Source organism: Colobus angolensis, unplaced genomic scaffold, assembly GCF_000951035.1.
Source record: "Colobus angolensis palliatus isolate OR3802 unplaced genomic scaffold, Cang.pa_1.0 Scaffold100, whole genome shotgun sequence".
Taxonomy (NCBI): Eukaryota; Metazoa; Chordata; class Mammalia; order Primates; family Cercopithecidae; genus Colobus; species Colobus angolensis.
In genome coordinates, this window is record NW_012110920.1 from 4,786,174 (window position 1) to 4,805,052 (window position 18,879).

The 18,879-nt window shown below is 49.4% G+C and overlaps 1 long non-coding RNA gene across 2 annotated transcripts in view; it reads right to left on the minus strand.

The window, feature by feature from the left end:
* The window catches only part of LOC105508910, a 21,151-nt gene extending 10,223 nt beyond the window's left edge, over positions 1-10,928 (minus strand). The window contains exons 1-4 of one of the 2 annotated variants that reach the window (XR_001001350.1): positions 10,429-10,928; positions 7,166-7,350; positions 5,519-5,694; positions 4,180-4,331 (exon numbers count right to left, since the gene is read on the minus strand). This is a non-coding gene — a long non-coding RNA (uncharacterized LOC105508910). The remainder of the gene's footprint in view (positions 1-4,179; positions 4,332-5,518; positions 5,695-7,165; positions 7,351-10,428) is intronic. The other variant, XR_001001349.1, reaches the window with a different exon arrangement.
* Positions 10,929-18,879: the final 7,951 nt, after the last annotated feature.

Genomic DNA, 18,879 nt, shown 5'->3' on the forward strand with positions numbered 1-18,879 from the left:
TCCTCATCTTGAATTACTGGCTAAGGAAGATCTCCATGAACATTCAGGGAGGCCCCAGGATAAAGCTGGAACCTCCAAAGAGATTCTGGTTCCATCCCCTCATTTCACAGATAATGAAACTGGAGCCGAAAGGAGGAAAGTGAATGAGTTTTTACCAACAAGAGCTAGGACCAGAATCAAGGTCTGCTGACTCCTCAACACACAGCAATACAAACCCCACTTTCCTGATCCTCCTCCTCCCTGAGCACCCCCAACTACACTACTTCATCCCTGTGCAACTTCAGACCTCTGGCAGCAGATGGCAGTGTGTGCAGTCTGATGGGTCAGCTGTCCATGATCAGCCAAGGAGCGAAGAATCACATGGCCTGACTCCGCAGGTCCGCTGTCTCTTCCACCAAGTAAACAAGTCCCGAGCCCTGGAGCTACATGCGCTGAACACATGACACATGCCTGCCCTGTCCCCAGCACCACCAACCTGCCTCTGCCTCTCAAGACACAAAGCTCAACCAAGCATCTGGCACAGGTCACTTCTCTATGCCCGGTGCCCATCCCTTCCCTATCGCGAGACCATTAACTCTGGGAACGGCTTGTCCTGGCATGACAGGCTGAGTTCAGAACCAGCCCCCTGCCGGAACATTTGACCAGTGGCTCGGCAAAGATCTAACCTGCACGTTTCCCTGTGTTGCATGGCAAGTATGGGGCACAGTGGCCAGCTTGAGAAAAGAAGTCAGCTGATGCCTGGGAGGGCATGAGGCGGAAAGCCAACGGCAACTGTGGCAGACAGGAGAGAACCGGTCTGCTGGAGACCAAAGGCTTGACATCTACCCCACCTTGATCCCTGACTCATGACAAGCTCCTGTAAGCTATGGGGACCTTGGATGGATTTCCCTAGGAAAAAAGAGGGGGTTAGTTTGTGCTGGTCCTAACTCCCCGAAGGAAAGCTCAATTGATGTGGCTGCAGGTGGCTGAGCTCCTAAGTCTCTAGATTCCTCTGACCATCATCTGGATTCTCCTCCTTATGTGTGTGGGGGTCCCCCTTTTCATCCCCACATAATCTCCATATATGTCTATCCTGTACATTTTTGAATTCTTTTTAAAAATCATTATTAGTGGTGTCTCTCCACACTAGAATGTATGCCCCAGGAAAGCGGAAACTTGACTTTGTCGAGTTCTGCATCTCCATCGCCTGGCACGGCCCCTGGCATATAGCAGAGGCTCCATACACAGCAGCAGACGCCATGTACTGGCCTTACTCAGCTCTGCCTGTCCACGGCTACCAAAGGGCATTTGCGTCTGCCCTGCCTCCCCCAAAAGGAATGTGGCACAACTGTCCCCAGTGACTGGAAAGTTCCTCCGGGTGTCTGTCTTTTCGCTCTAGTTCACATCAGTTGTCTGAGGATCTTAGTTCACAAAAATGTCTGACTTCAGCCCAAAAGAGTAAGGAGAACATAGAGGCTCTGGAATAAGAAGTGCATGCATTTAAATCTCAATAACCTCACTTGCCAAATACGTAACCTTGGGTTAAGTCACTTAATCAGTTTCTTTAACTGTAAAAGGGAAGTGACCCCTATGTCATATGGTTGTTCTGAGGATGAAATCAGGTAAGGAGAGGAGGGTCCTTAAAAAAGGTCAGTTTCCCTTGGACCAAAAACTCTGATGCCCATCTCATAACTTCATGCCTCATTACAGACCCTGATCAGGGCACCATCCTGCCTTCAGTATCAGACACTCAGATGCAAATCCTTCACAGGAGATGTACACATCCATCCTGGGCCACGATAGGCAGCCCTGGCTGAGCACTGGACTTGTCCTCCCACACCTTCCCGGACTTGCTCCTGTGATCTAACCACACATAACCACCTTCCCACGTGGCTCTATCTGCCCCCATATCCCCATTCCATCCCCACAGGCTTGACACTATGGTACTGGGCTCCACACAGGCCATGGGGCCCTGGAGATGTTCTCTGGCTTTATCAGCCCATGAGCAGCTCTTGGGGAAGGAGCCAGCAAGAAAGCAAACTCAGTCCACGCTTTCCTCACAGTCACTCCAAGTCTCAGAAAAGCAAAGCAAAATGAAGGCCTCCCACAGACAGCCAGCTGGTGGGAAACGGTGGTATCTCTTACATATCTCAGAGGGAAATAACATGCCCAAAAAAGTGACCAGCACAAGGTACAGATCCTCTCTAAAGCTGTGGCTGCAGCCTTAGGGACACTCGAGCCGGGGGACAGAGTCAAGATATGCATTAAACAATTCACAGAGCTGACCGGACCAGGATTCAATGGAATAGAGAAGGTGCTGACCAATCAGGGCCCCTGGCAGGGCCTCTCCCTCACAACTCCCAGCCAAGCCATACCACCTCAGCTCCAGAGCCACCAGCTCTGTTAACCTCTGCTGGATCCCGGATGGAAAGGCCCAATGCTGCCTCCCGGCTCCCAGACCTCAGAAATTCAAAGGTCAAGAAAAAAGTGCCAGATATGCCGGCCCCTCTCTCAGGGGATACCAATTGTTCTGCTATCCTCATTGGCAACACACAATGCCCCATGTCATGTGTGTAGAACCCAGGCTGGAGAGCAAGGAGGAAAAGAACCAGATGAGGGACAAAAATAGGAAAATCAGCAGGGAAGCACCAATCCCAACTCTGGAAACATCAGAGGCAACAGAGATAACTGCATGACCAGGAGCAAAACCAACCTCCCCTTTACTTCCCACCCTGGTTTTCCCAACCTAACCAAGGACAAGGCTATTTGTGGGAGTGGGGGTCACGAAGAGCTATGCCCAGGGACGCACTGCACATGTGAGGGCTGAGACTCCCAAGCACAGCCAACAGCAACGTCTGGCTCCAGCCCTACAGCCAGGGCTGGCCAGACTCTAGCCAATACTTCTTGAGGGACTCGGCTCTCTCCTTTTAGCCTCCCCAGCTACACCCAAGTCAATATCTCTCCACTCCAACAACCCCTGCCATCCCTCACTGCAGTACTGCTGGAGGGCTGAGAACTGTCAGGGTCCTTGAAGGAAGAGACACCAGATTCCTTCAAACAGCCCTGGATCCCTCAGGCTGCTCATAGCCAACCTAGAGACTCATCTCAAATGGACAGAGGAGAAGAAAAAATAACAGGAAGCAGAATTGGCTAGTCTTCCCTGGATAGCAACGGGAGCAGCTTAGGAAGAGGAACCCCCCATCCCCACTGAAACATATGAGCAGAGAGGCACAACCACTGTGTGGCCAGAGGTAGGATCCCATAGGTACCTCCGAAAATTACCCAGCATAATTCCTTTCATCTTTAGAGCCCAGACCAATCTGCTGTTGGCTAATTTCAACTGGCTTTACTGGCCAAGAATGCTGTAGTCATTTACTCGATAGGAGAGAGACTTCCAAGTGATGTGCGGGCACCAAGAGTCTGCTTCGTGAATTGTATCAATGATGCCACTGACCTCCCCGATTCTGCAGGCCATCATCATTTTTCATTTTTAATCACCACTGCTATTATTGTGACCGGCAACAAGTGAGGCAGAAAAAAAGCATTTCTTTGTCAGCTTCCTAGAGATGCTTTGCAATGGCTTACTGGACCAGAGGTTTTTTTGTTTTTTTTGTTTTTAAGGCAAAGGTAATGAAGGCCTAGAGGAAGAAAGTGGCTCATTCAAAGAAACCCCAAAATTAGGGAGAGTCCCAAAGCCCACTACTCAGCCCAGTCCAAACTCTAGACCACCAACCTAGACTAAGCCCCATCAAGGCAAAATGTATCTAGAGTTAAGACAGGCTATCCACTGAGACTACACAGGGGAGAGAATCCCCAGGCACCAGGAAGGCTCCCAGGATTACGGAGGGGTTAAACCCAGAACCTCCTGCTGGATGCTGGAGCCAAGGAACGTTTCTATTCAGCTACTGTGGGAGGCCCAAATGCTCTGCCAACTGCCACACCCAGCAACACTACCCAGTTATCTCCCACACGTCCGCACAGCCCGACCACTTCAGCTGCCCATCCTGCCCCCAACCCTGTGCTGGTTACTAACCCCATTCACAGAAAAGCCAGAAGGAGGAGAATGCAAAAAAGAGAACAATTGTTTGGAAGATTCTGAATGGAGACGTCTGAGGATTCCCCAACAGAATAAGAAAATGGTGTTCATGGGAAGGAAGGAGAATGGGGAAGGCTGGAGGGAGCAGCCCACACTGGACTTACCTGGGAGGCAGAGAGTGGTTAAATCCTATATCCTTGCTGCATCCAGTTTCCAGTAAGCAGCCTGGTGATGATTCACTGACAAGACTGGAGTCATGTGACATCAGTCAGCACTTGTGGTCACAAAACCACAAAAATTGGTGGCTCAACAGCACCTATGAGAGGAAAGAGGGGAATATCCAACCCACCCTGCCTTGCACCAGCCAGCACAACATGCTCACCCACCACCAAAACTCCTTCAGAGGACAGCTGAGCCCTCTGTGCCCAACTGGAGCCAGATCTCCAGAAACCCCAAACAGGGGTAAGGATGAAGAGTAGACACAGATGCAGGATGCCAATCACTGTGTTTGCCCTCATATATCCTAAAGAAAATCAAAGGGAGGAGGAAGTGGTAGAGGAAGGCAGGGAATGCAAGAGGTCCGAAAGAAGGAAGAGAGAGGTCAAAAGACATCCTTGGGCAAAGCATGGCAAACAGGAAACCAGGAAGAGAAAGCGGAGGCTGGTCTTTGATGCAGGGCACAACTGTACCTTCAGCCATGTCACATGTCCCTAGCTTCTCTCCCTCTAAGCTCAATATTCATTGGAGAGTTATCAGCCCCTCCTGGCCCTCATCCCACATCAGCACCTTCATCTAGCATGACCTTCCAATCTATCAGCATCTGAAACACAGGAGGAAAGTAAGCAGCTCTGAACCAGACAGACAGACACAGATACACAGATACACAGATACACACACACACACACACACACACACACACACACACCCCTTCCCAGAATAAAAGGCCCTTGGAGATGGCTCATGCTCTCTAGGTTCTGGTTCTCTGATAGAAGTGCTCCACTCCCACAGGGGAGGGCAGACATGTCTGATAAGAATTGCTTAGCACAATGCTATATATAGTCTAGGTTCCTACCAGCCTGGAGATGTGGAGCTAGAACTTGGCAGAGAACCATGCTAGGTGCTGGCAAGGACCATCCTCCCGCTGCCAGCCAATGGGGAGCCTCATTTCCCGGCTGGGGGCCGTGAGGGCACACAGGGTCCTTCCAGGCAGCCCATTAACACTCCACACTGAGGGACACAGGCGGTTGGCTCTGTTTTAGGGAAAATCAACTGCTCCCAAATGTGAGGGGGATGTGTGGGGGCTGAACAGCAAATTCTAGCTTCTCTGCAGCTATCCAGTAGCATGAGAAAATCAATCTAGTCCTCTCTTCTGGAGGACTAAGGGCGGGGTGTGTGGGAGAAGAATGGAGAAGGCATAGCAGGTGGCTGGGCTCAATAAACATCTATCCATTTCTGATGTTCGAAGAAATAAAGGAATGTAAAAGAATGCAGATGAATACTTACTGCAGAGAGCGGGGCTGCCAGGCATCTCCTTTTTTTGTTCCAAATACATGCAAGTGAGCCACTCTATCCGGCAGTATGATGGCTGTCTCCGGCACACTGGCACCATCCTCAGCTGAGCCTGAGTCGCCAAGAGGTTGTCACCCACTCACAGAGCAAGCTGCACTCTCCTGAGTCCTCTGTGAGGAAGAAGAGAAAGGAAGACAGGTGGGCTCAGCTCAGAGAGCCAACCAGGCAATGAATTGAGCAGATCCCAACCAGAGTCCCATCTGGGGTTAGTACGTGGCTCTGGGATCATGACCCTCAGCTGCTGTCCACCAGCCAATGAAAGAAGCAAGACAATGTTGGGCAAAATGACATGGGACCTATGTCCTGGAGAAAGGCCAGTGACAGAGGGTACAGGGTCTGATGAAGGAGGACCTGTTTATCACCTCTTTCAGAAAACGAACCTGAGGGACCACAGAGCTGCCTGAAGCCCGAAATCCAGGCTCTTATCATATACACAGCTTGGGACAAAGAAAATGAGACACGAAAGGTTCCAACGTCCATATACATAAACAATCTTTTTAGATTAAGCTGCTCTCTACTTGGGTGCAAAACATGACATGAAGGGCCTGTGTCTGCCTTTGCACTCTGAGTGGGGATAGCTAGTTCTCATTCCCTGCCCGGCTCAACTCTCTCATGTGACCTCGGTCACATCTCCCTGCCCTGCTCTGGCTCCCAAGGCCCAGGAGCCACTCCTACCAGAGATCCCAAATGAGTCACCCTGGGAGGTCCTTGGAGAGAAGAGGAGGTGCTCAGTGGCAAATGTCACTGCTAGCATCATCCGTGGGAAAGCATGAGACTGAAAAATAGTACCCAGCGAAAGGAAGGAGGGGACGCGGGCCAGGCTGTCCCTCATCCTCATACACAATTGTTTGCCCCTCTGCCCCACGTTCCCGCTGCGGTGGTAGAGGAGAGAAAGGAGAGGACTGCTGGGCCGGCATTCAGTGGCAGTAGAGGTGCATCTTCACTCTCCGTCGCAAGAAGGCGGGGCGGGGCAGGGCGGGGCGCGGGGATCACGCGCCTATAGCGCAAGGTTGCGGTATTGAGAAAAGCCTAGAACCCACAGCCGCCATGATGACGCAAACAAAATTAAAAGGGTCAAGAACTCAAGGCCCACTGTTTCACCTAAGAAGAAAATGAAGAAGATGAAGAGGAAAAGGGAAGCTCTGATTTGGGTCAATATGGAAAAGGGAGGCTGATGGAGGCTGCCCAAGAGCCGGCCTTTAGCTTAGTGACGGTGATGCGGATCCGCCATCTTGAAACGCCGCACGGCAGAGGACTCTGAAGACGCCACAGCCCTACCACGGCCATTTCTCCCGGGGTACAGGCGCGCACACATTCACTGACGTCGGCCTGGCCCACCCCCACCCCAAGAAGCGAACAGCCTTTTATTCAAGGCAATGACCACCAAGACCATCACAAACAGAACTACAGTGAAAAATCCCAGAGGACTTTCTGGGCCCTAGGACGATGTCCGTCATCTGGGACTAGTGGGAAGAACTCAAAAAGTGACCCTATTTGCCAAGCTCATCTAATAACACACACAGCTATTATTTTCTTTATAGACTCTAAAATACAAGGGTTCCCCGAGCCCTGCTGAGTTACCTGGTGTCGCCCCCATCCTGATGCCCGGGCAGTGGCCGCCTTCTCTGTCCAGCCCTCCCTGAAAATGACCCCCGGCTAAGGATCAGCTCAGAGCCCCGAGCTGTTTTTGCAGCTTTCATGTTGACAGAACATCCTGGCCACTCTGCTGAGAGCTCCATCTCCCGGCTCCCGATACACTGAGTCATCTTCCAAAGAGGAAAAAAACAACAAAGCAGCCGTCACCAGGGTCCCCATTGCCGTCGACTGACGACTCACTGGCTGTCGTCACTCTCTGCTCCGCGGCACCCGAATCGGTAACGAGGGGCTTCAGGGTGCCCAGCTCCCCTCCCATGGGACGCAGCAGCATCAGGAAGCAGGCAGCCACTGCTGAGATTCAGAAAGAAGGGAAACTAACTGGCATCAAAAGACTCCCGGGAAAGCTCACTGACCCTCCCTCTGCTGTCGCCAGCCCCCACCACTCCATGCCACAGCATGTTCCTGATGCGGAAGTAAAGGGGTATTTACGCTAGGTGGGGGACAGTACCTCCTTGCAGGCTTGAGGTGGGAAATGCCTAGGTTACCTCCTCCACGCCCCTGCTGTGACACCACTTAGGGCACAGGAGCTCCTGTCTCCCCCATTTCTTCTCTAGCCCTCTGCTACACTCCCATTTTAAGTCCCTGATAAACCACTAGGCAGGGATGGGAACCTATCTGCTGCCAATATATTAGACATTTCTGTATAACAGTTGTAGTAGCTCCATCTCACTGAATGAGGACATGAAAACTTAAGAGAAATCATATGAGTTATCTGAAGTCACTCAGCTAAGAAGAAGCAGGATCACAATGAAAACCTAGGTCTGTCGAAGTCCAGTGTCTCTGCTCCCTGCTCTCTAATTCTGGAGCTTATTCTGGCTTTGAAGATGCTATATCCCACTCCACCTCTCCCTCCTCTTGTATGAGGAAGGCAACTAGCATAACTGAGTCAGTTAATCCATCAATTTCAGCTACAAGAAAAAAGTCATCATCTTGAGTGAACCTGACTGCAAAGGAAGAGGAGAAAGTTAATGACAGTGTCAAGGAACAGCTAAGGGACCCAGACCATGGACATAAGACTGACCATCCAAACTCCGTCAGAGCATTAGGGACTTACAAAATTCCTTAAATAGACAAATTTTGGGGATCTACTTCATAACAGGCATCTTGTAAACACCAAGAATTCAGAGAGGAAAAATGTAAAGGCTTTGGAAGACCAGGGTCCTAGTCATGACCAGGCCACTTGGTAGCCATGGGATGCTCCCCACAGGGCTATGGAAAGAAATAAATGAAGTAACTGCAGGGAAAGTGTCTAACGTGGTATCTGTCAAACAGAAGGCACCAAATAGGTATTTGTTTTCCTTCTCCTTTCTCTAGACTCCCTCCTGGAGCTCCCAACGTGATAGGTGACATAAGACTTATACACAAAGAATAACAACACAACAAAAGTACCATAAAAAGGGACAGATTATATTGAAGTTTGGCCGAAGGGGCAAGGGTGGTTATGAGAACTGCTTCTTGCAAAGGAAATCAGGAGAGGTCCAGGGAGAAAGTGAGACTCCCACAGGTGGATGCAGAGGAGAGGAGGCATGGAAAACATCACTGGTGAAAACAGATAGGAAAAGCAAGAAAAGGAAGTTGCCTGGTTTTGTTGGAACCTGTGGTCCACCAAGAGAAACTGAGAGAAGCAAGGCTGTACAGGAAACCTAAGGCCAGTTACGGATAGCATTGAGCATCACGCTAAAGGGAAGGAATTTTACTCTGGGAATGATGAGAAACCATTTTAAGTTTCTGAGCAAGAAAGACAAGATGGCCGCTGCACGCAGAAGGGCCTGGAGAGAGAGAGGGGGAATGGGCAGCGGGGAGCCTCACAAGAGGACTACAGCTGGAACCATGGCACTGGCAGGGGGCATGGAGGAGAAACAGGAGACAAACAGTAAGCAGACAGGACCATCCGAACAGATCCTCAACGCTGCCATGTACCTCACTTCCCTGTCCCCACAGGGAGGCTGCTGGAGACAGAGCCTATTTGGGGAACACAAACCACGGGTCTGACACGTCTGAGATGAGCTGCTGAGCCTCTGCCTCCACTCTCATTCAGACACTCGGCTTTTCCGAACTACTCCAAGCATCAGGCTGATGAGGACATGGGAAACCCACGCTCTGGCAAAGCCAGGCCCAGGTGGTGAACCCCTACCCAGATGTCTTCCACCTGAATCCCCACCCAGGACTGTGTCCAAGGGTGGGACTGGGCGGCTCTGCCCCTGGAGCCACCTTCACTGCGGCAGCCACCACTGTGCCCGCCTCTGCTGTGCTTTTGCCCCCCCTTCCCCTCCTCCGTCATAGCCCCCGCCCCCCCGCCCACTCTGCGGAACTGGCACAGCAGGACAGAAAAACCAACGCCACCATGTCGGAGACCAGCAGAAATGGCTCCAAAATGGCAGCTCATCAGAGGAGTCCAGAAAGATCATAAACCCACCCAGGAAAAGGAGGGGAAGCCAGTGACAAGGGGAGTAAACTGTCAAAACTACCTCCCAACCAAGCCCCCCATAATCATCATGTCTTTTCCTTCAGAAACATCCTCTCAAAAATCAGATGGAACATGAGTGAAAGAAGGGTGCCACTCCCTCCACCAGAAAGGCCCTAGGGGTCATAGGTGGTATGGGGCACTCAGAAGGATGTTCTGTAGCCTCTTCCCCAAGATGAGGCTAGAAAACCACCACTTTTGTCCTCAAGCTTAGCTCCTGCCAGTAACTAGACAAAAGTTAGCCCTCCCAGGGATTGGAGACCTTCACTGCTCCCCAGTCAGACCCTCCCCAGCGCTATGGGCCCTGGGGAGCAAGAAGGTAGGGTTGCAAGGAAGGGCCGAGAAGGCGCGTGCCATGCCCTCAGTTATGTAATAAGAAGGGCGGTGCTCGTCCTAGGCCAGAGACCCAGGGCGCACTGCGCTTCCAGATGCGCAGTCATGGGTGGGGGCCACTGCGCATGGCGCAGGTCTTGGTAAACCCCCTCCCCACAAATGTGAGACCTGCGACAAAGACAGGTTAGAGAGCTGGGACCCTGATTTTTTGAGGCCTCCCTCCCCCAACCAAAGGCGAACAGCCTGCTGCCCTAGTTTTATTCTGATTCTCCTCATTCCCTAGACTGACAAACCTTTCTAACCCAGGGCCTCCAAACCTCCCGTCTCCCGCTGACTTTTCTGGAAATCCCACCAAATACGCAGTTTCCTGGGGTCAGTCCCCCATCCTCACCTTTCCAAGCACCACGTAGTAGTAGCTTCCAGAAGGCAGATCTTTCCCATACTGGGCTCAGCTCACAACTGGCTCCTAAGGGCCTCTGGACAGCCCCGGACGTCAATGCAAATCTGTTGTCCCCAGGGAGTAGCCCAGAGTCAGCAGGAAGCCCAGGGTGGTGGCAGTATCAGCAGCAGCAGCTCTGCCCTACCTTGCCCATGCGTTTCCAGGGGAGCCAAGAATTATTTTGCCGCAACACCGAGGTGTGGCTGATTGGAAAATTCCCTTTTCCAACACCAAACTACAGAATAAATATTTTCTTCCAATTTGGTCAACCCTCTGCATACCCATCTCCCTAGGATTCTTCCCTCTAAATAAAAAGTTTTGGGAGCCCCGAGCTCTTCCTCCTTATAGTGCGTGAAATTTTAAAAGGCATAGGAAGAGGCTTCAACTGGGCAGTCAAAAGCAGGCATAGACACAGGAGCCTACGCACACCCCTAAAGAGATTTTAGAAAGCTGCTGGGCTTCTCCCCGCTCCCCTTTAAGCAAGTGAAATGCAAATTCAGATTTGATACCCTGCCCTGAGCCAATCAAAAAAAGCTTTTCACCTGCCATTGGCCCACCCACCAATCAGAGGAAGTGTCTGGAGGGAGAGCCCTCCCCTGGCCAATGGAAGGCCAGCTCAGTCACTTAGTTAATGATGCAGCAGTACAGGGAAGGCCATCACATGTGAACTGGAAGGGAGCCAACATGGAGACACAGAGAGCGCAAGGTAAACAACTTTCCAACGCCAAAAGGATGACATTTAATCTCTAAATGCTAGCTTCCCTTCTCAGCTCATCCTTAACCCCTCTCAGCTGGCCACAGAGACCCCAGGAGTCTCACTACCTGTCCCCATAGAGCTCCTAACCAGATGCAACAGTGACTGCGTCACCATTCCCCACTTTTCCCAACTACGCAGTGACAAACCTACCAGCTTTACCCCACTTCTCCCAGCCCACACCCCACCTTGGCCACTCGGCTCCCCACCAGCCTCAGATTCCCAGGGCCAGACCTTCCAATAAGACAACCTCTGGGAAAAAACTGTCCCTGTCTTCCTTTTGGCACTTCTCACTCTCCTACCTTCCACACAAGACCTGCACGGACAGACAGATGGACGCTGACACCCAAACAACTTGGAGAACCAGTCTGTCTGTCCACTAGAAGGAAATAGGGTAAAGGCTGGGAGGTCAGGTGGGAAGCAGGGGATGGTTCACTCCTCTCTCCTCTACCCTGGTCAGGCTTGAGCAGCTGACACTAGGGAAAAGAAATTAAAGTGGGAAGAAACCCTCCCTCAGGAGAAATAAATAGCAAAAATCGAGAAAGAAGGTGAGAAAGACAGAGCACCCACATACACAGAGACAGCGCCCCTGATCCCAGCAAATACATACGTGGGGGAAGAAGGGGGTTACGCCATCAAGTCCTGAAGCCCGTCGGACCACCCATCGTCGCCTGCGCAGACCCAAATCTCGGTCCCGCCGTAAGGTGCCGCAGTCCCGAATGTTCCAGAATTTGGTCCCATCAAACCTTCCACTGTCGCCCCACAACCTCTTGCTCCCACCCCTGCCCCCCACCACCACCCCACCTCCTCCCCGCGGGAACCGCCCGTGCCACCTTGCGTGTCATCTCCTAGCCTAGGCTACCCAGAGGCCTCTGGCCCCGACAGATCTCTGAACGCTCAGCAAGTGAGCTGGCAGAACCTGGTGCCCCGTGTTGCTATGACTTGTTTCTTGATTTCTCTCTCTCTCTCTGCTGCAGCACGGCTGTTGCTAGCAGACCTATCGACGGAGCTTGCTTGCTCGCTCGCTCTCTCACTCTCTCCCTCTCTCTCTCTCTCTCTCTCTCTGAGCTCTGTGACGCAGATCTAAATTCTCCAGTCTGCTCCTTGTGTTGCAAGAGCAGAACTGCAGCTTTTCCCCTGGAGAGCCGGAGGGCAGTGCCAAGGCTGGTCAAACAAGGCAAAAAAAGTTGGGCCTACACTTTGTTTCCTTGGCCACACTTTTCAGCTCACCCCCTCCCACCCCACCCCTTCTGCATCTCACTGCTCTGGGGCATAGAGGTCCCTGTCCTTGCAGGCTCACTCCTTCCCTGAGGCCTTCCCAGGCATAAGACTAGCTTAACTCTTTGAGTGGCAGCCCCCAGCGCCCAGACAGGGCTGCCCCGTACTAAATGTTGCAAAATCTTTTCTTGAGCCATATGGGCTTCTCCAGCCCTGAGAAAAAATGTTCCTCACCCTGACCACTGTCCCATTAACTCTTTGTGCCACAGACAAGTCCAGGATTATAGTCATAGCTGATTTCTGTTGTTTTTTGCCCTTTTGGCCACAAACCAGGACTTTTTCCTCCCTGGAATTTCTTAAGGACAAAAAGCGTAATTAAAACATTGCCTGCCTACCCCACAAATGAGATCCTTCTATCAGGGCAGGAATTTGAAAAACCAAATTGAACTGCAGCCTGAAGAATCCAGAGTAAAACCAGTCTGGATCTCCATCCTTCCTGGGCTCAAAATTTTAGGGCCTAGGTAGATACGTCCAATTACTTTTCAAAAGGTACCTAGGACATAAAGTCTTAGAGATTCAGGTTGCTGAGTCATTTGTTCCCAAGAAGATCTGACAACATGAAAAACAGCAAAACAGAGCAACAGCCAAGCCTGGACCTGAAGTGGCCAATGACTGGGTTCTCCTCTCCAGCATGGGTAGTCAAGCAAGATCAGCATCCACTGGCTGACCCCCAACCCCTCCACAATGTTCATGCATGGATGTCCACACTCCTGGAAACTTCCAGGGAAGGGCGGTCCACCAATGCTCTAGAGATCGAGTGGGGTTGTTTTTGGATACTCACAGGTCTCCACTGCGGCAAGCAAAGAGCCCCCAACATTTTCCTGCCCCTCCCCCCAGACCCAAAAATGCTTCTAAGAACAACTGAGATACTAAGCCATTAGACTCTACATATCCAGACAGACCAAGGGAGTGTCAGGTTCCCACACTGCTACATCCAAAGAATGCAGAAAGGTTCCTGACAACCAGTTGTATCATATGAGCCTAGACTTGACCAGAAGTGAGTGATATATTCAGGTCCTGGGTCAGGTGACTCATGAAGTCTATAACATCAAGAACTTTGCCACTTCCAGGAAGATGAATGAGAATGCGAGGCCAGGCAGCCACCTTATCTCATATCTGCTTCCCAGGCAGCCTTCTTCAAGCAACTACTCTGGGCCAAAGTTTCATCTGGCAGAAAGAAGGACCACTTGGAAGACAAGCATGGCACTACACAATTTTAAAAGAAGACCAGAGTATCTGTGCCAGGCTCCCAGCAGGGGGAAAAGTGCTTCAAATTCACACCTTCTGGGATCCAAGGTTGAGCATGCCAATAAAGAAGTTACCTACTGGTCTGACGACCAAAGGAAGGTGGCCTTGATGACACTAAAGCAAGTCCCCCAGAATGGCCCTCTGGTTACTTAAATCCCATTTGCCGTAGTTTCCTTCTCCATGGAAGAAAAACATGCCTAAGTTCATGTCAGGACATTCCTGATTTATCCAAGAGCCCAGGATCAAATAAACAAAGGGCTCTGAGCTCTGCCAGGGAGCCTCCTCCTTCAGGAGGGAGAACTAGAGGGAAGTAGGCTTGGTACAGAGCTGGCCCATCACCCCATGAACTTGGTGAGTGACGTGGCTGCTCACTGCCATGGCGATGGGGATGTTACGGGTGGGTGGAAGTGAGAGAAGAGGCAAATAAGTCATGAGAGACGAAGTGAAAGCGAGGCAGGGTCAGAGGAGGAACCTACAAAGCCACAGAATTTGTAGAGAGGCTGACTGTAGTCTATGACCGCAGCAAAACTAAGCTGAGTCCTTGCAAAGATAAGTCCCCATCTCAGGGGTGCGGCATGGACCAACTATGACTCGCAAAAAACTATGACAACACTACATTCAGCAAGGCTTTGTTTCGTTTCATTTTCCCTCTAAATCTTTTCCTTCCCATGACCCCCTTGATACAGCTTTGATGACTGGAAGAACACTAGGGTTTTTGGTTTTGCTCCGGTTTGAATAAAATGACATGGACATACGTGGAGTGGTTTTAAGGAGTGGAGAATTTAATAGGCAAGAAAGAAGGAAGAGGCTTTTCCTGTACAGAGACAGAGGGAGGGGGGCTTTAAGCCAAAAGAGGGAACCTTGAGTACAGTGGAAAACAGCCAGTTATATGAGGAGGCAGGATTAAAACAGTCATTTTAGGTACCTCTGCCCAATTCTAGGTCTTTCTTCTATTAACCTGATTCTATGAGGCACCAAGAACAGAAAAACCCGAATGGGATGACCAGGAAGTAGAAATGAATTCAGTTCCAAAAACATGGGAGGATGTTTACTTAGCAAGCACGCTCGAGCCTACAAGGAAGCAATTTTACAGGGTGCTGCATGCAGTGTTTGATTTCAGGGGGTAAAGATAACTTCAGAGTGAAGAAAAGGTAATGGCTCCTTCTACTCACCCTTGGAGGCCTGGGGAGGCCCGGCCAGCGTAAACTTGAAAAGGCAAGGCTTCAGCTCAAGCCCAACAGGTCGCCGGCTCTCTTTGGCTCCTCGGCAGCTACCGGGCTCAGGAACTAAACAAACTCTCCAGACTTCGTGAGCATTCCGTGGCCTCTGACTGATCTGGGTCAAAACTTCGAAATGTCAAAGACAAAGAATTTTTTTCTTTAAAAGGAATGAGCTGAACTTTGACCCGCCCTTGTTCAGGGTGTGGAATGCAAGCACTGTGTACCGGCCACAAACTCCAGTTCAGCAGGCAACAGCCGGAAAAGCAGTCTTCATGCCGGCTTCATGCTGGCCTCCCTGTCCTGTTTCCTCTTTAGGTCCGACTTGACGGGGTCTAGGTCTTTACCTCGCTCTCCAGACAGGGAAGCTGTGCAGAAGACACATTCCAATTTCTGTTATCTAGAGCTAGAGTGGATGTTCTAGATAAATCTGCAGCGATCCGGTCTCAGGCAGAACTGACAGGCCCAGTCCACAGCAAGATGGCATTTCTGTTCACTCCCTGGGAGCTGGCGAACAACAGGCACTTGGCTACCCCCTGAGGTAAATCATTTATTAAGTACCTACTAAGTGCTAAGCCAATATGCAGTACAGGAAAAGCATCAGACACAGGCCATCATGGAGAACACACACATTCCAGCTGAGACTAAGTATTCCCAAATTTGCATTGCTGATGTTTAAAACATCTGCTTACTTTAAAAGCTAAGATCCACTTTTGCAATGAAATAATATCAAACATACTGCTTGGTTCTTAGGCTAGCTCACAAAAGCCCATTTTATCCACTCCAGGAAGTCATCAACTCCAGTGTCTTCAGGGGCCAGGCAGGTAACGAAGGAGTGCAGTGGCCTGGGCGGGGGGACGGGGGCCGGGGGCGGATGTGCCCATTGGAAGGACCCCGCCACTCCCGATGGGCCACCCTCCCGGCTCTGCTTACTGGGGACCATCTGGGAACAGAGACCCAAAGAGTCCAGATCATCCACGTTTTCAGGGCAAGGTAGAAAACTAGCTTTATGTTAAACTCCTGATTTTTTTTTTTTTTTAACACTGTCAAGATATTTCAACGGTCAGAACATACCTACAGAGCTTCCAGTTTATTCTCCTGGTTGTAAATGTGTCTAAAATACAATACATTTGCAATGAAAAAAAAACAGCAAGCATTGCCAGAGTGAGGAATTAAATAAAATAAAGAACATACCCAAAGAGGAAAACTTTACCTCACACATCTGCCATTTGAGGAAAATAATAAGCATAGAGGAAAATAAGGAAAATTTAAACCTTCTGGTAAATGGCTGTCAACTAGCCCTACCCTGAGGGCTGCAGGTAGAGAGGTGTATCAAAATGACTTCCAAGTATATGTGATTTAACTGAAGTACTAATAATATGTGTGCATCCTGACCTGCCAGCCAGGCAGAAAAGTCATGCTGATATACTGGCTCTGTCTCCCAGTTGACAGCGCTTCTCTGGACATCTACAAAAGGTCCATCCAGGGCTTTGGTGATAAGATTGGAAGGGCTTATCATAATCCAGCTGCCCATCCAAGGCACAGTACCCTCCACAGACACCACCGTGACCAAGTCATGGTCTAGCCCCCACTTGATTCAGTAACTCCCACCACACCTTTGGAGGGCTCAGACAAGTAGAACACAACTCAGATGAAATCTCTCTGCAGGGAAATACTAGCCTTCAGGTCTCCACTCTGCCTCTGGAGCCCCAGAGAACAAGCCTACTCCCCCAAAGACTTGGGAGACATTTTAGGATGGTTTTTACAACCAGAAGTTTTTAGGCTAAACAAGAAGGTACAAAAAGGGAAATTGAAAAGGAAGGGCAGGAGGAAGAAGCCAGAGAGAAATATTCTTGAAATAGCTGATCAAAAGTTAACAAGCCAAAGGAAAAGAGGAAGAGACACAGGCATTCATGAGACAGGAGCCTCTTGTGGCCAAACCAATAGCAAGTGAAGAAGCACATGGGAAAGGAAGGGCCCACAGTACATACACAAAAGAATGCCAAGAGCCACCAGATCAGTCAGTTCCCAAGGCCAGCCACCAGGCTGTGCCAGTGATCCAGGACATATTGGTTAGAACCTGGCACTGGGAGAAGAAAACTGCATACAACTCACAATTGTTAAGTATGGAACATTTTTCTGTCTAGTTGGGAGAAGAGATTCTTTTACTGATAGATTTGTTGGAATTATTTATATATTCTGGATATGAATCCACTTGCCAGGTATAGGTACTGAGTATATCTTCTCCTCTCTGATTGCCTTCACTCTCTTTTACTGATGTCATTTGATGATCAGAAGTTCCTCATTTTAATGACATCTAACTTATCAATCTTTTCCCTTAGAGTTAGTGCTTTCTGTGTCTTAAGAAATGTATGGCTACCCCAAAGTTATAAAGATACCCCAAAGTTACAAAGATATTCTATGTTATCTTGTAGATGAAGTTTTAATTTTAACATTTAGATTGATATTGCTCTGGAATTTATTTTTGTATATGAACAAGATTCATTTCTTTCCTGTGGATATCCAGTTGAACCAGCACCGTTTATTAAAATAACCATCCATTCCCCACTGCCCAGCAGTGCCCTTTTCATCATAAATCAGGTGTCCAGATACATATAGGTCTGTTTCTGAGCTCCCTGTTCCATGTCTTTGGTAGAAATAAGATAGACAAACAGGTCTGTTATTACAGTGTAGATCACTAATTGTAAATCTGGTGATTTTAACATGTCTACAAGTAAAGTTTAGGAAAATATAAACTGAGGGGTCAATTGTGAGAAGCTAGCTTGATGTGGATATCCATAGTCTGAGAAGAGAACTCTAGCCTGGGCTTCTCAGAATGAATAGGGTGAGCAAGAATTGGTAAAGAAATAGCATCACAAGCGAAGGAAGGGGACAGTAAGAAGAAATGCACAGAAAAACAAAAATCAGCCTTATTTTTTTGTGGAGAGCAACATAGTGATTAAGAGTACAGACTCGGCCGGGCACGGTGGCTCACTCCTGTAATCCCAGCACTTTTGGAGGCCGAGGCGGGCGGATCACAAGGTCAGGAGATCGAGACCATCCTGGCTGACACGGTGAAACCCCGTCTCTACTAAAAATGGAAAAATTAGCCAGGCACGGTGGTGGGTGCCTGTAATCCCAGATACTCAGGAGGCTGAGGCAGGAGAATGGCATGAACCAGGAGGTGGAGCTTGCAGTGAGGCAAGATGGCGCCACTGCACTCCAGCCTGGGCGACAGAGCCAGACTCCATCTCAAAAAAAAAAAAAAAAAAAAAAAGAGTACAGACTCACACAGTTTAGGAGATAGCTTGCATCCAATTCCCCTAATACTATTCAGCTGTGTCACCTTGGGCAAGTTACCTTGGCCTTTCTGGCCTCAGTTTCCTGATCAGCAAAATGGGGGTAATCTTCCTCATTGAGCTATAAGATTAAATGGGTTAACTGATGCATACCTTTTAGTACACAGCTTACCACTGCAAGCATTCAAAAATGCTGTGTACTATCATCATCATCATTAGTGACACCATGGAGAACAGCTGGACTGTTAGAGCAATCTTGCCATTCAACCAACATTTATAGAGTACTTAACTACCAAACAAAAATATTACATATAGTGGTTAAAAACTCTAACTCTAAAATGAAATAGATTTGAATCTAAATTCTAGTGCAGCCTCTTGACTAATTATATAAACCTGAACAACTTACTTAACCTTTCTAAGTTCCTAGTTTCAGCTTCATCTATACTTCATAGGAATTTTCTTGGAGAGGATATGAGATACAGAAGTAATTCAGCACAAGGCCCAACACAAAATAAGTGTTCAATTAATCCCAGCCTTCACTGTGATGATGAGAATGACAACAATGGCGATATAAAGATTTTGCATTTGGTATAAGAAAAAGCCTACC